Consider the following 22,794-nt stretch of genomic DNA (forward strand, 5'->3'; position numbering starts at 1 on the left):
CTGCAAAATTAAATACACCTCAATTAGCAATGAGCAATTTACCATACATTGGCTTCCACACATTGGCTTCCTTCAGAAGCCAATATGTGGTATATTGGAGTGAAGTAGTTGAGGAGAGCAGGCTCTGGAAAATAAGGTGAATATATGGAGGGGAGATGGAGGAGGGTGAAGGGAAGGGTTCCTTTGCAGTCTTTCGAAGTTTACTTGTTTCTTGAAGTCATTATCAGTTTATCATTTATAAAAAAGGTAGGACTATAATAGGACTGATAATGGGCTGTGTGGGGAGGATGCTAGTTTCCTCTTCAGAATGTATGGAGTCACTGGTAGTCCCAGCTACTTGGGAAGCTTAGGTGGAATGATCGCTTGGGCCTAGGGTTCAAGTCCAGCCTGGGCAACATAGAGAGACTCTGTCTCTAAAAAAAGAAATAAAGAATTTAGGATGTGTGGAGTTAATGGTTACATACTCTAGCAGAGAATATGTTTCTGAGAATAAGAAAAAAACACCAGGGAAACTGGTGTTTGAATCTTGGATCAAGCTGAAGGTGTTTGAAGACTTGGATCAAGTCTGAAAAGCAAGGAATGTTCTAGAACCTCAAGTCTAAGGGAGTGGAGAGTAAAAATGAAATCCTAGTTGAGGTGAAGATAGAGTCTTATCACGGACTCATCGGTGGCTGTGGGCAAGGAGGAGGATAGGATGGTGCAAGGAGAGCTATGGGATAGCATTTCTGGACTCCCTGAAAAATTCTGGGGTTTTCCAGTTCTCTAGCTGCAGAAATTAGTCCCCTGGGATATAATGTGGATGAATTGCTGACTTTCAGTGCACAAACTCATCTCTATTAGAAAGGAATGGCAACTTTTATGTAATCCTTCTGAGTGGCCATTTTGTAGGCATAGGATTTTTCAACTCATGGGTAATGCAGGCTTTCAATATTTGCTTTAGGAAATGGCCATAAAGGAGAAGAGGGTCTTGTAAGGCCTCTCATGCCCATTTCTGGAGCTCACAGTCTGGTTTGGTGTGGAAACACCTAAGTATGCTCTTTTCGCAGCTTCTTAACAAACAACTCTTAGTAGCTCCAACCTCTTGTGGAAATTAAGCTTAACACTGAATAAGTTAAGCAAGTGAGCTGTAACCATAGTCATCAGACCATTTTTCCCGGGTAATTTCTATAAATTAATCTGATTATATTGTAGACTGACTTCATAAGAAATCAGGAGCTGGAATACAGGTCCACATTATTCATGATGTGTAATATAATTGAGATTAAAGATTAAATTTTAGTCTTAGTAAACATTGAAGATGTAGTTAGACATCACAAAACCAGTCGTGTTTAATGATTCCCAGCATTTTTTTCAGTCTCTTGGTATGTATGTGAGACGGAACTGTGAGTTAAAAATAAATAAAACCTCACTTGTCACATGACAGCTAACAGCATCCATCCATTTCCAGAATGGCAACTTTTGACTCTTGATTTTAATAATTCATGAAAGAGGAGAGGTGTGGTTCCTTCAAAAGCAGGTGAAGTGGACCCTTATCAGCCCATCAATTCACTTTCCTGCTGTGACTCACAGATTGATGGCAACAGTGAAACTTCTGTAGTTTCATAAAGTATAGTTTGATGTTTACATAATCATGTGGGTTGTTTTAACCTTTTTTGTTAGAATTTTGTGGAACGAATAATGCACATAGCAAATAAAAGTTAACTTACAAGTTTATCTGGTTGATCAGTGTATAAAGATAAACTACACACGTACATATATTAGATTTAACTGTACCAAATGGACATATTTAGGTAAAAATAGCCAGCTATTACTAGTTTCATAAGGTACTAATTAAAACACATACATGCAAACATATTGCATTTCTACTTATAAAAAATAATAATGGAACATAGTGCAATTATAGTAAGATTGCAAATAATAACTTTTATAATAAAACGCTAAACAAACTAATTTGTAGAGTACTCAAGGACAGTCATTTTTCTTCTGTATGCAGGTAGTGTGTTTTGGTCTATGAGGGAATTTGGGGTATGGGTTGCTATGGACCAAATTGTGTTCTTTAGAATTCTTGTGTTGAAGCTGTGATTTCCTGTGTTTGAATGTAGGGCTTTTAGGAGGTTAAGGTTTAATGGGTCATAAGGGTGAGGTCCTACTCTGATAGAATTGGTGACCTTCTAAGAAGAGAAAGAATATTACTCAGTCACAAAAAGGAATGAATTAGTGGCATTCGCTGTGACCTGGGTGAGATTACAGACTAAAAGTGAAGTAACTCAGGAGTGGAAAACCAAACATCATGTGTTCTCACTCATAAGTGGGAGCTGAGCTATGAGGATGCAGAAGCATAAGAATGACACAGTGGACCTTGGGGACTCAAGGGGAAAGAGTGGGAAGGGGGTGAGGGATAGACTACAAACTGAGTGCAGTGTATACTGCTTGGGTGATGGGTGCATCAAAATCTCGCAAATCACCACTGAAGAACTTATGTAACCTACTACCACCTGTTCCCTAATAACCTATGGGAAAAAAGAAAGAATAGCTTTTTGTTCCTGTTGCACCACTGTTCACTCTCGCCAATGAACAAGTCGGTCAAGAAACTGTGCTGCAGCCATGACTTTTAAAGATCCCAGAAAAACACCCATGGAGCTGGAGGTGGTGATTTGCGGAATTCGAATCACACTAATGAACCGCCACAAAAAATCTCCAGAGAAATGTGTGCTGACTTGATCAGTGGAGCAAAGGAAAAGAATCCCAAAGTGAAAGGACCAGTTAGAATGCCTACCAAGACTTTGAGAATTACCACAAGAAAAACTCCTTGAGGTGAAGGAGAAAACATCTAAGACATGGGATCGTTTCCAGATGAGAATCCACAAGCCACCCATTGACTCGCACAGCCCTTCTGAGATTGTTGAGTGGATGACTTCCAGCAGTATTGAGCGAGAGCTTGAGGTTGAAGCCACCATTGCAGATTCTTAAGTCAACTATTTTAATAAATTGGTTACCAGTTTAAAAAAAAAAAAGAAGAAAAAGATACACCAGAGATCTCCCTCTGTCTGTGTGGGCAGGCCCTGAGGGAAGGTTATCTGAGCACATGGTGAGGACTTGCCATTTACAACCCAGAAAGAGAGCCATTACCAGGAACCTGCTCTTAGACTTCTGACCTCCAGAACTGTGAGAAGATAAATGTCTGATGTTTAAGTGATTGAGTCTGTGGTATTTGCTATGGCAGCTGGAGCAGACTAAGACAGGGATAAGGAGGAGGTAGTTGAAGTCAGAAGGCCATCCTAGGGGCTGTTGCATCTGAGCAAGCAAAATCTGTAAATAGATTTTCCTCTATGAGTAACAAGGAGCAGTTGTATGGAGCTGAGGGGATGTGGGAAGCAGCTTTGTCCTGGGATCACACATGCAAAGGCTAGTGAGTTTGGGGACCTACAGGCAGTCCAATATTGCTACAAATTAAAACGCAGTGGAGGCTGGGCCTTGGAAAACCTTGTATACACCCATGGAATATGAATCAGCTTCTGCCATGGTCCTGATAGCTTCCATTTATGGGTCTACCAGAAGGCTGCGTCAGTCTTTGTTAAGCTGTGAATGCTGAGGCAGAGAGTGAGTGACAAAGAGGCTGAGTGATAACTAAGGTTCCAGTCACCCCCACATCCATCTCTCAGGCCGAGAGGTCTCCACAAGTTGATGGTGTAAGCAACAGGGAGTTGGTAAAGGGTAAATATTCCTAGGGTGCAGGTAAAAGACAGTGAAGGAACTGCAGTCCCATTCCTAATTCTACACTGAAGAGGATGTGATGGGGACAGAGAGCAGAGGACAGGCTCGGGTGACTTTAGGTGATCTGTTCAACAAGAGGTGGACAGGACTTGCATCGTGTGGGAGGGATCATTTAAGGGAAGGAGTCCGGGATAACTCCCAAGTCTCTGCCTGGTTACACCTGTGGGGAGGAAGCAAAGAAACTGGTCTGAAGTAGTGACATTTTTGATCTTGGTAGACATCTGGAAGGCAATTCAGCCTAGGACTTGCAGAGAGGTCTGGGCCAGACAGATGGGCTTGAGAGTAACCCTGCTTCATTTCCCACTGCTTCTAAGTTTTAGCTTAGTTTCTGCTAGGTTCTGCAGATGGAAGATAGGATCACAGCAGGAACTAACTCTCCATCTTGTCCATTCAAGGTCACAGGAATCTGCATTTAGGTTTCCCTTGAGGCAAAATTGGTGGTGTCATGTGAGAGGAGTTGGGGTGGAAAGAAGGGAATGCTCAGTGACTTAAATACTTAGGAACACATCAGCCAAAAGTGGTGTGGTGTGGTAGGAATTTAAATTGTGCTTGTGCAGCTTGCCATGCTGGTCTGAACTTTCAGCAGAATACCTTGGATTGAAAAATAACACATGTTGTAGGCAAGGCACTTTCATGGACTTGGAAGGAATGACTATGCTTTCTACATATTTAAAGAATTAGAATTTAGGCCAGGAGCGGTGGCTCTTGCCTGTAATCCCAGCACTTTGGGAGGCTGAGGTACGCAGATCACGAGGTCAGGAGATTGAGACCATCCTGGCCAACATGGTGAAACCTCGTCTCTACTAAAAATACAAAAATTAGCCAGGCGTGGTGGTGCATGCCTGTAATCCCAGCTACTCGGGAGCCCGAGGCATGAGAATTGCTTGAACCCAGGAGGTGGAGATTGCAGTGAGCCAAGATCGCACCACTGCATTATCTAGGCTGGCAGCAGAGCAAGACTCAGTCTCAAAAAAAGAATTAGAATTTAATGCCCACTTATAGCATTATAATTTGTTAGATACATAGTGTCACTAAGACTAATAGGAGCCACTATCCTCAGGAGCTTAGGTAGAGCACAAATGTGCACACCCCAAATCAGAACAAACTCGTGGAGGGGCTGGGCCTCCAACATTGTCATTGCTGCAGCCTATCATGAAGCAGTTGGGTTTCAGGGGCAGTGATGACTTCCCAAATTGGATAAAGAGAGCTATGAACGTTGACTGGCAATACTTTGGAGGCCTACGATGACTATTCAGCTGGTTAGGACAGGAGCAGACCCTGTGAGATGTGTGGAAAAGGATCCTTGAGAAGATGGTGCTGTGGTTGGGCTGTGTCCCCACCCAAATCTCGTCTTGAATTATAATTCCCACAATTCCCACACATTGTGGGAGGAACCCAGTGGGAGGTGATTGTATTATGGGGGCCGATCTTTCCTGTGCTGTTCTCATGACAGTGAGTGAGTCTTACAAGATCTGATGGTTTTAAAAACGGGAGTTTCTCTGCACAAGCTCTCTCTTTGCCTGCTGCCATTCGTGTAAGATGTGTCTTGCTCCTCTTTGCCTACCATCATGATTGTGAGGCTTCCCCAGCCACATGGGACTGTGAGTCCAATTAAACCTCTTTCTTTTGTAAATTGCCCAGTTTCAGGTATGTCTTTATCAGCAGTGTGAAAATGGACTAACACAGATGGGATGAGGGAGAGGGAGCTGGAGGTTTAGAAACACTGCTATGGATGGAGGTCTGAGCAGGGAGGAGGATGGATGGAGCACAGTCCTGTCCAGAGGAGGGCGACAGGGAGTCATGGTTCCTGAGGAGTGGCAGGGAGTCAGGGAGGATGCTGGTTCCACTGTGGAAAGCAACAGGGCAGGGAAAGGAGACCCGACCCCGTCATGAACGAGGCTGGACACTCCTAGCCAGTGTACTCACAAGGAGAGAGGTGAGAGGAAACCTGGGGGAAGTAACCTGAATATTTGAGGGATGAGCCTAAGAAAAGGTACATGAGGTGAGGTTTTTAAAGGTGAAGAAAGACCACAGAGATTATGGGCCTGGGATGGCAAAGGCAGCAGTACATGTTTGCTTTCTCCTTGGGCAGAAATAGAAGGAAAAAAATCTCATGGATCCTAGAATCTTATGCATTTGCTAATTAAAGGCAAAAAATGGCCTCTGGGAAGGGAACTCTGAGATGCACAGATTGCAAGTGAGACGATAGTAAGGAACTATTAGTATTTAGGGGCTCTCTGAAACTTTGAGAGATAAATTGGATTTGTTCAGGTATGGAAGACAGGAGTTTAAAGGTCCAGGGACAAGTGGAATCCATCCAGCCATTTTTGTACAGGAGGAGGAAGAAAAAAGAAGTAGGGTCACAAAAATAAATAAGTAGGAGTTCAGAAAGTTAAGGAGGCTGGGTGCAGTGGCTCATGCCTGCAACCCCAGCACTTTGGAAGGCCAAGACGGGAGGACTGCTTGAGGTCAGGAGTTCAAGACCAGTCTGGGATACATAACAAGACCCCAGCTCTATTAAAAAAAAAAATAAAGTGAAAGAAAAGGTCACAATACAGGGAAAAGTGAGCTAAGAATCCCGGCATTACAGTGCCCTTGATGTGGTCCTGATTCAGCTATTTCCATCTGTGTTCCCTGAGCCTAACCTCAGCACTGGCCTCTCCAAACCTCTTTTCAGTCCTCTCATTTTGAAAACAGGGCCTATTACACATTCTCTGGAAGCTTGTTGAGTGATTTAACCACATAGTCTAGGGGAGGCACTCATCAAGCATTAGGCCTCTCTTTTTGATTTTTATTCTGTAGTGGTATCTATCTATAGGTTGGTGAAGACAGTGTTGTGGAAGAAAAGTGGGAAGGATGAAATACACGGAAATAGGACATACACGTAGAGGGGAGTCCTTGATGGTCATCTGGCTTGATAGGGAAAGTTAGAGAGCTCTCCTGAACTACAGTTACAGAGCTTGGGGTTATAACACACACAGCTCCAGAGAAAACACTTTGCTTACCATATTTCCTCTTCTGCTGGGGCTCTGGCATCTTAATTGGTCAAAAGGCAGCAAGGATTTGCAAAGCCTGTTCCGAATTTATCCAGGTCTATGCATGAACGGCTTCCTTCTCCCACCTTCCCTTGTGAGGTCCAGCTATTAATTACACTAAGTGACAAAGATTCTCCTTGCTGCATGATGGACACAAGGATGAATCTTTGTTACTGACTGCAAATAACAGAACGAGTGGTGGCCAAGAGTCAGGCTGGGAAAACACGCTTCAAGTCACGCAATGGGCATATGGCACTTTCTTCTGAATTGACACAAGAGGCTGCAGAGAAACAGAGTGGGTATTATTTTGTTAAGTTCCTCCTATGAAAATAGAGCCTCCATCCTTTTTTTTTTTTTGCTGGTTCAGTTCTGGCACTGGAACAAACTGTCTCTTTACATTAGTTCAGTTCTGCAGAGAAACGCTCATTTAGAAGGAAATCATTGGAAAATCCAGGCAAGAATCCATTTTTTAAAGTCACAACTGAATGATTGTTTTCTTATTGTGCTACATGGGGCTGGAAAAATCATTCCTTTTTGTACATATTTTTCTTTTTTAGCTTTGTGTTTTCATTCTGCTTAAGACACACATATGTGCCAAAAATGAAAACATTTTCAAAGGGCAAGTTTCAAGGACTCCTAAAAATAGGACCGGTTGCCAAATATACATTTTCCCAATATGTAAATGGCTGAAAAGGAGCACAATGAAAAGCATATGCTATTCAAATTTTCTTTAGAAAAACAAGAGCCGGAGGAGCTAACTGAATCTCTTTAAACTAGTGGCTTCCATGTAAATTTTATCTTTAAGTCTTTAGACATCATTCTTTGCATATTTTACATCTATCTTTTAATCAAGACTGAAACAAACTACTAAGAATAATCTTATTTTCCAAATGGGAAAAAGTCATTTCATCACATCAGCCTGTAACTTGACATGAACCTTGCAAATAAGCATTAAGGCCAAAAAAGGTATAAAACACTGAGAACATCTAGGCCACTTGTGGCTGCTTCCCAGATCTGGGGGCAAATCCATGAGTTGAAAAGTGAAGGCACACTAGTTCGGGTAAGAAGTCTTATTTCTTGGCTTCTGTGGCCTGCAATCAGGAATTACCTGAAATTCTTTCTGGAAACAAAAAGGCAGAGCATATATACGTTAATTAAAATCAAAGAAGTCAATGGTGGAAGGGGTTTGCTTAGCATTCTGTGGCTGTCACCCAGTATGAATGGATGTTCTCTATTCTTAAGCCTGTGCCTTGTAATTTAGGAAAATTATCATTCTTTGTGAAAAATCCCATTGGTGAGCTAATCTCTCAAATGCCTTCTTTTATTTTCTGAAAAAAAGTTTTTTGATCAACGAGTCAACATGTTTAATGATTATAAGTTGTCCTGTCAAAGGTTTACAAACCTGCATCGCTGTATCCTTCTTGGGTGGGCTTGCGTGGGGCTGGAGTCCCCCTGAATTTCCTGGAGACCTCCTTTTCCTTCAGCAGGCTATGGAGGCAGTGCTTGGCCAGGAAGTATGGATGACAGTCTACACTTTTATCCTTGGAATTATCTTGCTTTCCCAGCTCTGGTTAAAATTTTTCTTTCGTATCTTAATATTTCCATGATAAACCATGGGGGAGGGAAAAAAAACTCAGAAAAGGTTTCACCCTTGCTGTTAAAAAGTTGTGGCCTTTGCTCACATTTGCCAGAGAAAGTGGCTTATACCACCAATTAACATGAATTATTAACTCATAGATTAATAATTTATTAGAAACCTAAATCTGGCACTGCCAGATCCAAACGATTTAAACAAAAACAAAGAAAACAACATGGCTCTGTTTATAACAATTTGTAGACAATGCTTGGAATAAGCAGTGACGTTTTGGCTTTCCAAAGGATTTCTTATTTTCCCTCTAATACCACACTGACTGAAGAGTCAAGCAAATTCATTAATTAATAATACCTATAATGACTCATGCAGATGTTGGTTTTAATTTTTTTTTATTTAACAAAGATTCATTGATATGGTTTGTCTGTGTCCCTACCCACATCTCATCTTGAATTGTAGTTCCCATAATCCCCACATGTTATGCATGGGAGGGACCTGGTGGGAGGTAATTGACTCATGGGGGTGGTTATCCCCATGCTGCTGTTCTTGTAATAGTGAGTGAGTTCTCGTGAGATCTGATGGTTTTATAAGGGGCTTTTCCCCTTTTTGCTCTGCACTTCTCTTTGCTACTGCCATTTAAAAAAGGACATGCTTGCTTCCGTTTCCACCATGATTGTAAGTTTCCTGAGGCCTCCCCAGCCCTGTGGAACTGTGAGTCAAATAAACCTCTTTCCTTTCTAAATTACCCAGTCTCTGTTACATCCTTATGGTAGTGTGAGAATGGACTGATACATTCATATACCTCTTTCTTTGTGTCAACTTCTATTTGAAACATTTGCACATGTTAATTTATTTAATTAGTGTTCCTAACGACCCTCTGACTTAGACATTTATTGTCATCTACATGTTACAGACAGGGCAAGGAGAAGCCATGCCAGAGTCACACAGATAGATGGTGACAGGCTGTGTGACCTCGCCAGGGCTGCCCAGACAAAGTAGCACAGACTAGGTGCTTTAAACAACAGAAATTGATTCTCTGACAGCTCTGGAGGCCAGAAGTCCAAGATCAAGGGGTCAGCAGGGGTGGTTCTTTCTGAGGCTATGAGGGAGGATCTGTTCCTGACTCTCCCCCAACTTCTGGGAGTTGCTGCAATCTTTCACATTCCTTGGCTTTTAGACACATCACCCCAGTCTTTGTCTTTATCTTCACAGGGCAGTCTCCCTGTGTGCTTGTTGTTTATGTGTCCAAATTCCTTTTTTTTAATATAAGAACATCAGTTATATTGCATTAAGGCCCACCCTAATCACCTTATTTTTATTTGATTACTCTCTGTAATAGACCCTATCTCCAAATAATGTCATATTCTGAGGTCCTAGGGATTAGGACTTAAACATGTGGGTTTTGGAGGTTCAGAACACATTCAACCCATAACACTGGTAGAGCCAGGATTGAAACCCATGATGTCTTGGGTCTGTGCTCTTAACCACCATGCTATGCTGCCTCCCATTGTTTGGTCTTTTTTAAAATAGATAAAGCTCATTAGGGCAAGTTCGATTTAGAGTATCTTATTGATCCCTATACAAGACTTGTCCTCAGGGTAGGTGCTCTTGTGGACAATGTTTTCTTGAGCCCAGGAAGGGATGTGATTAAATTTAGAGAGATCAGATTGGTTTGCAGCTAGAAGGTCTCTAAATTCTCTTGAAGCTCTGAGCTCAGAGTTTGAAATCAAAAAGCTCTTTTAGTTCCTCCTGTCTGACTCCCTAGCACCTTTTCTTAAATCTTCATTTTAAAGGGATTGGAACAGGGAGAAGCCTTATTACTTCCTTTTTTTTTTTCCAGATTCCTGTTCTTGGAGCCATGATTGGGTAACATGGCACCTCTGCTACCTTACAAATCTACTTGACTCCTCATATCTTAAAATGGAAAAGGGAAACCGAAAGGTCTGATTCTTTGGACTCATAGCTTGATAAGGAAGCAAAGCTTGAAAATCCTTGTTCCTTAATGGGGAAGGAAAAAGAGAAAAAAAAAACAAAACAGAGTAGACAAAGGAAAATCAGAAAAAGTAAGAGCAGAGAAAATAACTTGGCAAATAGAAGTAAAAATAGGATTTGGGATTTAAGAAATTGTGCTTTGTTTCATGAAATGCCAATTTGCAAAGGAGAAGGGCGATGGCTACATTCCAATAATGAAGCCTAGGGTGGAGCTTTACACAGTACCACGTCTTATCACCTCATCCCCCCCACCACCGAGCTCACTCTGACAGCTGTCTGGGAGATTCGCTAGAAAGATTAGATTCTCAAAAACATATGCTGCATTTGGCTCCTGACCTCCATATTTTTAGGGTTTTCTCTTTTCTTATTGTTTCTTTCTTTGTGTGTGAAGACTTACTAGCATTTAAGTGCAGTTGATATGTCAGATTACTTCCTTATTTTTATTTTCCTTTGAAGCAAAGAATGTCATTAAAAATCATGCAGGAGGGTGACAGGCAGATTTTAGAAATTTGTTCCTATTTTCTTGAACATATTGTCCATCTTTTTCAGTACGTTTACAAATTTGCTCTGTTCTGAAGGCAGAAGTGATAGAGCCAATTCTAAGTTGACTATAAAAGAGGACGGGGACATACAGAGGTCACTTCAGAGGGTAGGATTGAATACAGAGAGAGGTCAGGGCTTGACTGGGGCCACATTGTCCTGCTGCATTTCTAAGGAGGGTCATCAAATCTGTTTAGAAATATCTGACTCTTGCCTTGAAAAGACTGGTCCAGAAATTTGATCAGGCTCTTACTTGTCTCACCCTCTTAGGGGCTGCTGTTCTTTGGAAGCTCCCATAAATGTTAATTCATACAGAATCCAGTAGATTAATAGACTGCAAAAACTGCCACAACTCTTCACTTTCCCCTGTATCCATGTTCCTTGTAATGTGACTTTGCAGCTCTTCCTTCAAGAGGTGGAGTCTATTTCCTCTACCTTTGAATCTGTTACTGGCCTATGACTTGCATTGGCCAATAGAATTCAGCAGAAGTCATGGTGTGCCCTTTCTGGGCCTAGCATGAGAACTCAAGAGGTCTTACATGTGGCTATTCTTTCTTAGAACCCTGCCCAGATATCTTATGAATAAGACAAGACAGAGTAGCTTGCTGGGGATGAGCAAACACATAAAGCAAAGGTAAGATGTTCTAGCTGAGGCCACCCCAAATGAGCCAATCCTTAGCTGACTCCTTAACTGAGCAAAGATGTAGGAATGAGCCCAGGCAAAATCATGGTACCCATTTAAATGAGGCCAGATCAAGTTGTTGACTGAATCATGAGCTAAGCAAATAGTAGTTGCCTTAAGCCACCAAGTTTTAGTGGCTTAAGTTTTAGGTTTGTTATGCAGGAATAGCTAACTGATGTACTAGCTTGGAAATTTGATTAAGTTTTATGTTCTTTCTTGTTGCTAATGTTCTTTGGAGAGCCTCAACAAATGTTTGTTTATACAGAAAACCTAGCACTGTTGGTAATCCCCTCTCCTGCTCATGTTACAATGATCATTGCTAGTGGAGAATATTATAAGTTAGTCCTTGAGTTTACCTTTGGGCTTTCCTCCTCATAGTGGGAGAAGTAAGATACAATATTTGATCCTTTATTTTGGGTGCGGTGCCCTGGCATACCCCTTGACTGTTGGACTCCTAAACATTTTATTAATGTAGCAAGCCTCTGAATCTTCATGGGCTTTTATCTCTCATCCTCTGGAACATATGTGTCTTCCTAAGATCTGCAATGTACTAGTCAATTCTTGCTCATTTGGCCTGACTAGAATGATGTCATCTGTAATGCATATCAATGTGACGTTCTATGGCATGCCCAGATGTAGGGATGTCCAGATCTCCACAGACTATAATATGACCAATGGTGAAAGAGTTAACGTAGTCCTTGGGGCAAAACTGTAAAGAAATATTTTTTATTCTTTCTATTTCATTGCAAATAGCTTCTGATCTTCTTTTTTGATGGAATTAGAAAGGAATGGCTTCACCAAATCAATGGCTGTGTAGAATGTACCTGAGACATTATTCATCTCTCTAACAAAGATATCATGTCAGGAATTGAAGGAAAAATGGCTGCTGCTTAGTTGAGTTTGAGTGGTCTACCATCATCCTCCAGGATCCAGACAGTTTCTGCAGGGGACTTCCTATGGAATGTGATGATCTGGTGGGTTTTCTGGGCGTCTTCTGTCATATCTCCTCTCCAGCTTGTTCCCTGCAGTTGCTCCCAGTGACTCTGGCATCGGAACCTCACTAAGTTCAGACATCACTTTTCTGATGCTTTGAGGCTCTATCCTAATAGCCAATTTATGCAGTCTTCTGGGGTCCTTGCTGAAGTAGGTTAAATACCACGCAAGGTCAGTTTTCTGTGCGAAAGTCAGGTTCCTGGTTGGAAGAGACTGGGACCTGGCACTTAGATGCAAGGCAGCAGCTAGGGTGAGGCAAGCAAGGGGCCCGTGGTGCAAAATTTAAGGAGGTGTTGAAGTGTTCACTTTCAGGTCCATGCATGTTCAGGGAGTATGTGAGTCCTGAAATTTTGTCCCCTAGATGCCTACCTCACCTCACCTCACCTCACCTCACCTCACCCCCAGCTCTGCTCGGGTAGAGGAATCTGTGTTGATGCCATTAAAATCTTGAGTCCCTGGGTCTTCCTGAGCCCTCTAAGTTGCAAAAGGAGCCCACACCTCCTGGGAAGAGCCAGAACTCCCTTCTAGCCTGGAGATAGTACAGAGACCTCTCCTCTGCAAGGTAATGAGAATCGTCTCCTTAGTCTGTGCTTACCCCACCCCTTTTGGCCCTTAGACCTATCACTATGGTTATAGCACAGCATGCCTCAGTGGAGGCTGCGCTGGGCCCCAAATTGAAGGTAAAGCACTGTAAAACCCAGGTAGCATGAACCAGCAGGGCTTGGAGAGTATGCATAGGCTGGATCCCAAGGGTGCTCTACCATGGGGCTCAGCACTGAGACTGGCTGAAGGGAGTTGATTGATTTGGGAGTACTCTATGAAGACCCAACTCCCTGAAAGGACCCTCTGGGGACTGTGCAGCCTAGCTAGCAGGGGGTCTGGGCTGCTCATTACTCTCCCACTCCTTCCTGTGCCAGATTGCTCCAGAAAGCTGATTGGCAAGTGGACTGGAAAGAGGATCCATGAAGCTAGGAATTTTGATTCCTTGGACATGGAGATTGCACAATCTATAATTAAGGCTTCAATGCGCTCACCCCTCCCTGGTGCTTGCTCTACTCTCTGAGATTAATAACCTGTGTACTTCCCTAAAAACAGTTGACACACTTACACGTATTGTCTGTATTTACTTTCTCATTCACTGATTCTTCCTTCATGTTTTGGCTCACTGAATTCCAAACTGTCCTTACTCAGGTTCTGTTTTTGTTCGATAACCCCAGTAGGCTCACACCTGTAATCCCAGCACTTTGGGAGGCCGAGATGGGTGGATCACTTGAGCCCAGGAGTTCAGGAACAGCCTGGGCAACATAGTGAAACCCTATCTCTAGAAAAAATACAAAAATTAGCCAGATGTGGTGGTGTGCATCTGTAGCCCAGGTACTGGGGAGGCTGAGGTGGGAGGATCACTTGATCCCAGGAGGCAGAGGTTGCAGTGAGCCAAGTTCGCACCACTGCACTCCAGCCTGGATGACAGAGTGAGACCCTGTTTCAAAAAACCAAACCAAAACAAAAACAATAACGACAAACAAAACCCCAGTGGAAACGTTCAGTCCTTATGTCATGACATAAACACCTTATTCTCATAACAATTGTCACTGGAATTCCTTGTAGGAAGGAATTTGTCTTGCTTAGTATGGTTGGCGGAATAATGCTCCCTCCTGCCTTCTAAAAAGATGTCTACATCCTAATCCTGGAATCTGTTTTATGTTACATAGGAAGGGGGGAATTAAAGTGGCAGATAGAAGTCGTCATAGGGACCCTCATAAGTGGAAGAAGAAGGTCAGTGTTAGAGAGACACATGTGAGGATGCCCCGCTGCTGGCACTGCAGATGGAAGAAGGGACCACAAGCCAAGGAATGCAGGTAGCCTTTAGAAGCTGGAAGAGGCAAGGAAATAGGGACTCCCCTAAAGCCTCCTGAAAGGAATGCAGCCCTGATGACAATATGATTTTAGCCCAGTGAGACCCATTTCAGACTTCTGGTTCTGAAACCATACTACAATAAATTTGTATTGTTTTAAGTAACTAACTTTGTGGTAATTTGGTGCAGCAGCCTTAAGAAACTTTTACACTTAGGAAAGCACAGAGACACAGCTTAGGCCAGAATATCAGGAAGTCTGGCAAAGGTGTGCAGCCAAGAAGGAGAAGCTTTTGTCTGGGGAGAAGGAGGGAGGAGGAAAGGGAGGGAGGGTAGTGTGAGCCAAGCATGGTGTTAGATGAAAGGTTGGAGCCACAGCTGGCTATCTCTGAGTCTTTTTTTTTTTTTTTTTTTGAGATGGAGTCTCGCTCTGTCGCCCAGGCTGGAGTGCAGTGGCGCAGTCTCGGCTCACTGCAAGCTCCGCCTCCGGGGTTCAAGCCATTCTCCTGCCTCAGCCCCCTGAGTAGCTGTGACTACGCACATGCCACCATGCTCGGCTAATTTTTGTATTTTTAGTAGAGACAGGGTTTCACCATGTTGGCCAGTTTGGTCTTGAACTCCTGACCTCAGGTGGGCCACCTGCCTCAGCTTCCAAAGTGCTGGGATAACAGGTGTGAGCCACCATGCCCGGCCTCTCTGAGTCTTAATTGCTGTCCCGATGAATGTCTTTGCTGACCACTCCCTCTGTACTCACCCCTTGGTTTCTGTCATGCCTTACCTGCAGTCGGGGACATCACGTCAGAACTTAGCCAAGCAAAACATTCAGAGTCCACTGGCACATCCAGGGGTCTTCTAGGATCTTCCCCAATCTTATCAGAATGACTCACCTCTGTGTACCCAAAGAGCCCTTAGTCATTGCCCTTCAGAGCTGAAAGCTGACTGTGGAGGTGAAACCACACATGGGAGAAGGACAGGAAAACCACAGCTGCTGCAAACTGGGGGAGACAGTCTTCTTCACCCCAAACCATCCTCTGTCTGAAACCTGGGATGATTTAATTGAGCTGTGTTGAGGGTTGAATGATTCCCTGTCAGATTCACACATTGGAAGGCCTAATTCCTAGTACCTCAAAATGTGACCTTATTTGGAAATAGGATATTTACAGAGGTCGTCAAGTTAAAAGGGTATCGTTAGGGTGAGCCCTAACCTAGTGATGGGTGACCTCACTAAAAGGTAAAAGGGGAAATTTGGACGTAGAGACAGACATGCACAGAGGGAAGACGGTGTGAAAACACAGGGAGAGGATGGCATCGACAAGCCCAGGACAGAGGCCTGGAACAGAGCCTTCCCACACAGCCTCAGAAGGAACCAACCCTGCCGACACCTGGATCTCAGACTTCCAGCCTCCGTGTCGGTGAGAAATGAACATCTGTGCTTCGGGCCACCCAGTCTGTGGTCCTTTGTTGTGGTGGCTGTACAGATGCACACAAGTTGGAAACCTCTACAATTTGCATTCACTTCCATAAACAGGTGCTCGTTCCTAGGACAGCTGGGGGTTTTCACTCTCAAACACTGAAGAAGGTAAGCCTTCTCCACTTCCTTTCTGCTTGTGGTTGAGGTTTAGTACCAAGGAGCCTACCTTTACTGTTTTTTGTTACAACACCAAGGCCAAGGGGAACACGTGAAAACGCAGAAGCCCCAACTGGAGAAGAGGGTCAGTGAAGAGTGATCTATTACAACATCGACTTTCTGAGAAGAGCAATTAAAGGCACATAATCCCATTTTCTCCAAAGACAAATAATGATTATAGGGCCCCAACTTCTAGAAAGTAAGATGCTTCTGCGAATGTCCACAAAGATAAACAAAGTTAAAGACCAGGTTATAAATGGGGCCCGTGCAGGAGACCATGGTCAGTGACACAGGCTGTGTGTGCTGCTCTGACTTGATTCCTCAGCTCTGCCCTCCCCACTGTTTCTGTTTCTTATATTCCCAGCATCGCTCTGCCTCAAATGCTCTGGCAGGCAGAAGTTTGGAAAGGAAAGGAAGAGATTTTTCTTCCCTTTGTTTCTGATATGTTTCAGAAAGCTGTATCTTAATGAAAAAATGTTGACAAAATGCATTCTTAAGCATTTAAAAGTGATGTTTTTTTTTTTTATTCCTTAGAGAAATGGCTTCCTTTATTTACCAGAGTCCTTTATCGATGCCTGATACTGACATGACCTAGGAAGCCTGGCCTTTAGATGACTTAACAGTGCTGCCATCTCACCTTTACCCTTGTTTAGGGAGAGTTATTCTGTGCAAGGTGTCACAGGGAAGACTGTTTGCATTCATGAAAGTCCCTAATTTACCTCCTGTTGTTTACTTTCCTTAGGTAAATCCACTGAGGATGAGTTTGTAGATGAATAACTGTCCTGGGAAATAATTACAAATGCTTTAATTGGAGGTTAAATATGTCTTCACAGAAGGGTTTTTAGACCTCCTGTATACAATTGTAGGGACCCTGAGATGGTGCAGAAAAATGAGAGTGAGGTCAAAGTGTATGCATTTGAGACAGTGGAAATCAAAATCACTGTCCTCTGGTGGATTTACGGGGACAAGGATACTAGACCTTGTCTAGTAAGGGGAACATCTTAGGGGTTCAGGACAGGATAAATTACACTGTGTAGCAATGGTCCCAGGAAAAGTAAAGGAAACTCTAAAGGGAAGGGACAAGGCACCCAGTGCCACGAGCCATGTCAAACATTTCCAAAACAAGGGGTTTAAGCTCACCTGTGCAGATGAGGTCTGATAAAGAGGTCTGATGTATTCCTAGTTCCTAAGAATGTGGAAGCCAGTTTACTCTTACATGTTTAAAATGATAAAGTAGATATTTCTAGTGATGTGGCATTTGGGAAGGGACAAGAGGTGAGGGTGCCTCTGCACACCCCGATGCTGACTCCATGCAGGAGTGCTCACAGGCATGATGGATGAAGCTGTGATTGATGGCACTGGCTGGAGTTCTCCCTGACATGCTCTGGGGCCAGCTACTTGTAGAAAAAGTGATAACGAAGGACTTGGAACCAACCCAAATGTCCACCAATGATAGACTAGATAAAGAAAATGTGGCACATATACACCATGGAATACTATGCAGCCATAAAAAAGGATGAGTTCATGTCCTTTGCAGGGACATGGATGAAGCTGGAAGCCCTCATTCTCAGCAAATACAAAAACAGAAAACCAAACACCACATATTCTTACTCATAAGTGGTAATTGAACGATGAGAACACATGGACACAGGGAGGGGAACATCACACACTGGGGTGTGTAGGGGGATGGGGGTGCTAGGGGAGGGATACCATTAGGAGAAATTCCCAATGTAGGTGGTGGGTTGATGGGTGCAGCAAACCACCATGGCACGTGTATACCTATGTAACAAACTGTGTATTCTGCACATGTATCCCCAGAACTTAAAGTATAATAAAAAATGAAAGAGAGAAAGTGCTAACCTGGAATTCAGGAGGTTCAAAACTTCTTTCCCTGGGCTGTTGATTCAGTCACAAGAAAGTCTGGGAAAGTCACTGAACCTCTGTGTCTCATTTCATTTATCTGTAAAAAAGGATAATAATGCTTATTTCACTTGTCTCTCAGGATAAATATGAACATCAAACTTTGAAATGGTTTAAAGGTGAGAAGGAAGAAAGGAAGAAGGAAATGTGGGAGGGAAGGGGAGAAAGATGAGTAAGAAAGAAAGGAAGGGGAAAAGGGAAAGAAAGAAGGGAGAGAGGAAGGAAAATAGTCACTTGAAATTCACCTTGCTCTGTGTTGAGATTCTGAATTAATTACGTGAAAGTTGGGTGTTGGTGCTCCAGGGGAATAGAGGTTGTACCTCTCAAATTCTGTTGCTTGGATACGTAAGCTAGGAAAATGTTGAGTAGTGCAGTCACTGAACTTATATCCTGTATGAAAAATTCCAGTTCCAATCTCTGGCAATTTAATTGCTTGATGTGTCTTAACTTTTGTTCTTGCTATAGTTGGCTGCAGTCATCCTTAAACTATCAGAATTCTCTTTAAAACTGCAGAACTGTGCAATATACTTTAACCACCGGGCCCTAAACCACAAAACCCATCACAAAGTCTGGCAGAGCAGCTCAGCATAAGAGGATGTCTTTGAAAGACTAAGATGAACATTAAATTAATCAACCAATGCTCTAGAGGGAAATGGCCACTAATTTCAAATTTTTCATCTCTGGGAAATCAATTATTATTATGTTTATTGATGTTGTATTTGTCACTATTTTCAGCCGTTTCCCCTGATGACATGGGTTAAAATAAGAACATTGTTGTAAAAGAGATTAGACATGTTCAATTCTGTTTCTAGACTTTCCACCTCTCAGCTTCATGGGGTTTGGGAGAGAAATCGAGGCCATGGGGCAGAGGCTGAGCTGGTTTTTTTTGTTGTTGTTCCTTTCTAGAATTGCTTTTGCCTCGATAAGATTTTTAACATTTAGCTAAACACCAGCTAATGTTTATCATTTGCTGGCTGGATTTTGGAGACGAATGTATATAAAAACACTCCCTTTCCAATCAGGTTGTTTGGGGGTTGGAATTTGTTTCCTCATTCCCCAGAAGATTCTGGGACCCCTCTCCCTCAACTCCCCCTTGTCAGCTGCACAGAAAGGGGCATCCTGCTGATGTGTTTAATTCCCAATGGCCCTGACTCACGGGAAACAGTTAACGCCAGCCTGTGCACATTGTTCCAAAACCTAATTGACTATTCCCTATGGAATTGCTCTTGTCCTTTTAGAAGTGCTCAGTACTTTGGAGTCCCCATAGCAGTGATCAAGACAGGTTTGTCAGCACAATGACAATATGCAGATCATTCTCCCATTTGGTTGTGTATATATTTGCATTTGCAAATATGCAAAACTACTGTCATATATATGGCTTGTGTACAGCAATAGAGAAATGATTCTAGAATCACAGTACATGTTCCATCGTATTCTATGAAGTTAGAGAAATTTGTAGCAAATCTTACACACACACACACGTCTCTGATATGCCAGGCACTATACAAATTCTGAGAAGCATTCTGGGAAAATACAAAAGCAAATTGACTATACAAACTCTGCCTTTAATGAACACAGTCTAGTGAGTACATTATGTTATTAAATCTTAGGTTTATACATACACATATGTTAATGTACCCCAAATAAAAATATAATGATAATTTCTAAATGAAGCTCTTAGATAACAAATGCATTTCTAAAGCTTTATTGGCTTTAGATATTTAAAAATAATACCTGCATGCTGTAACACATTTTAAGAACACAGACACTTATAAAACAATTACAAAGTAAACACAGAAGCCCTCTTTTCCCCTTAATCTCCTGAGATGGCTACGGGTTATAACTGTTTGATGTATCTTCTTCCTAAATTTTTGTTTGCCTATAAAACATAAAACAAGGAATATATGTGGTAGATATATTTGTATGCCATCATCTCATTCTTTTTTTTTTTTTTTTTTTTTTTTTGAGATGGAGGTTTGCTCTGTCACCCAGGCTGGAGTGCAGTGGCATAATCTCAGCTCACTGCAACCTCCACCTCCTGGGTTCAAGAGATTCTCCTGCCTCAGCCTCCCAAGTAGCTGGGACTGCAGGCGCATGCCACCACGCCAGGCTATTTTTTTTTTTTTCCGTATTTTTAGTAGAGATGGGGTTTCACCAGATTAGCCAGGATGGTCTCAATCTCCTGACCTCGTGATCCGCCCACCTTGGTCTCCCAAAGTGCTGGGATTACAGGCGTGAGCTACCGCGCCCGGCTGCTATCATCTCATCCTTTCAAATGACTTCCTATTATTCCATATGATGGATAACCTCCTATTATCTCACGTCATGGATGTACCAGACTTTATTTAACAATTCCTTACTGGTGGGCACTTAGGTTACTGTCAGTTTGTGTGTGTTTTGCAATACGTTTTAAATGGATTCTGAATAAGGGAGAACTGTTATAGCAGGAATACTAGCAATGTCAATGATAGATAAGCAATGTTCAATACTTGACCATTGAAGCTTTTGATCAAGAAGCAGTATGATCAAGGGTGTATATTAGAATAATGCAAGGTGGGAGCTGAATTGGAATGTGACTGTAAGCAGAGAAGACCAGCAGGCTCTTTCTACAATCATCGAGATGTGAGATGCTGAAGATTTGAATAGGGGCTGTGGTAGTGAGAAAGGAGATAAAAGATTCTGGAATTATCATTCATATTCCATTAACTGGGAGAAAATGGTAGTGAAGAAGAAGATTTTAATTCCTAATTGGTACTAAACGAAGCTACCGTCAGCTTTTGATTTTCTAATGGCGGGACACAGAAGAGGGCTGGAACATGCTTCTGGTTAGTGGATGAATGCTGATCATTCACTTTGGAAATGGGTCCAGTCTTGGGAGTATATGTGACTTGGGGTGGAGGCAGGAGACTGAGAAAGGGAGGCCAAACAGAGTCCTGATGTCTCTTCCCTGCTTACATCAAAGGCAGCTCTTCTGCTTTTGGGGTTCTTGCTTCTCCACCTGAGAGGTGGCCAACAAATGCTCTCAGCTGGAGAGGTAAAGGGGCCCCAACTCACTGCTCAGCCTCAACCATGTTTAATTCAGCCTCAGGTGATCAAAATGTGACCGTTTTGGGGAAATAGAACTGACAGGAGATGGTGGCTGATTAGATATAGGAATAAAGAAGAGTTAAAGATGGCTATGAGATTTCAAACCCGAATGAATGGGATAATATGGTAACATTAATTGAAAGAACTTGGCAAAGAGATCAAAAAATTTTTTTCTTTTTAGTGAAATCAGGAGAGAAATGAATGTATTTAAACTTTTAAAATGCAAGATGGAGAAGATACAGTTAGAAACCGAAAATTTTGTCCTGGAACTCTATAGAGAATTCAGTCGGAGTCATCATCATGTGGCTAAGGTTTGGCCCTATGAAAGATGGAATTTCCCCTGGAAAAGCTGTCAAGAAAGTCAGGGAAAGCGCCATGGTGAAGAGCAGCATTTGATGATGGGAAGAAGAGAGAGTGGTCTTAGAGTTATCCTAGAAGCCAGAAGAGGAGGGCGCAATTTCAGAAGAAAAGTGTGGTCCATGTCATCAAATACCGTGCAGGGACTGAGGGGACACATGTCAAGGGAGATGCTAGATCTGCTGACTGAGGATAATTAGTGCCCACTGGGTCAGGGCCAGGGCCAGATGGCAGCCTGGTGCAAGTCTCTGTGGGGAACACACAAGTCCCTGACAAGAACTCCAATTTTCTATTTTTGCTATAGAACTAAAATTTGTTACATATTATGATAGGGGTAAAATGTTCATTCCTTCAACTGAAAGAATTTGCCTTCTGACTGTATTTGAGTTAAGCTTTTGGTTCTATCATCCTTAGGTTGTTCAGCAAGGAAAAGCTGGAATGACCTAAATGGCCAACAACTCATAGATTGCTTAATTAGTTATGTTCAATAATTCATATTATAATGTTTTCCCTTTTTGTGGAAAAACTATAATATACTGATACATAGGAAATAACCGATCGTTTGTTCAAATGTACACTGGGACACCAACCACATCCCATAACAGGGAGCACTGCAGGGTAGAAAATGCCATACACTTTTTTTTTTTTTTTTTCCTACAAACAGTAGAAAAAACAAACATTGGATCTCCTGACTTTCCTTAGCCAGGAATGGAAAATTCAGTCATCAAGGTGTGGGATTTTTCCAGGTGCATTTGACAAATGATTAGAAGGGCTTAGGGAAGCTGTTACCTGGCTTCACTTTAGGAAATAGGGGAGATTTCTTTTCCTCTTTCTTTCTTTTCTCTCTTTTCTCCTTCTTTCTTTTCTTTTCTCTCCCCCTCTTCTTTCCTTCCTTCCTTCCCTCCTTCTCCTTGCTTCCTTCCCCTTCCTTCTTTCCTTCCTTCCTTCCTTCGTCTCTCTTTTCTTTCTTTCTCTTTCTTTCCTTCCCTTCGTTCCTCCTTCCTTCCTCTTTCTTTTCCTTCCTCCCTCGCTTCCTCCCTCCCTTCCTTCCTCGCTCCCTCCCTTCCTCCCTCCCTTCCTTTCTTTTCTTTTTCTTTTTTCTTTCCATCCTTCCCTTCCTTCCCTCCTTCCTTATTCTCTCTTTTCCTTCTTTTCTTCCCTCCTTTCCCTCCCTCCTTCCTTATTTTCTCTTTTCCTTCTTTTCTTCCCTCCTTTCCCTCCCTCCTTCCTTCCTTCCTTCTTCTCTTTCTCTCTTTTCTCCTTTTTTCTTTTCTTTTTCCTTCCTTCCTTCCTTCCTTCCTTCCTTCCTTCCTTCCTTCCTTCCTTCCTTCCTTCCTTCTTTC

General features: G+C 42.5%; 1 pseudogene; it reads left to right on the plus strand.

Moving 5' to 3' along the window:
* The first annotated feature begins 2,604 nt into the window (after positions 1 to 2,604).
* Positions 2,605 to 2,970, plus strand: LOC105517492 (annotated as a pseudogene).
* Positions 2,971 to 22,794: the final 19,824 nt, after the last annotated feature.

This window comes from Colobus angolensis, unplaced genomic scaffold, assembly GCF_000951035.1.
Source record: "Colobus angolensis palliatus isolate OR3802 unplaced genomic scaffold, Cang.pa_1.0 Scaffold300, whole genome shotgun sequence".
NCBI classification, from domain to species: Eukaryota; Metazoa; Chordata; class Mammalia; order Primates; family Cercopithecidae; genus Colobus; species Colobus angolensis.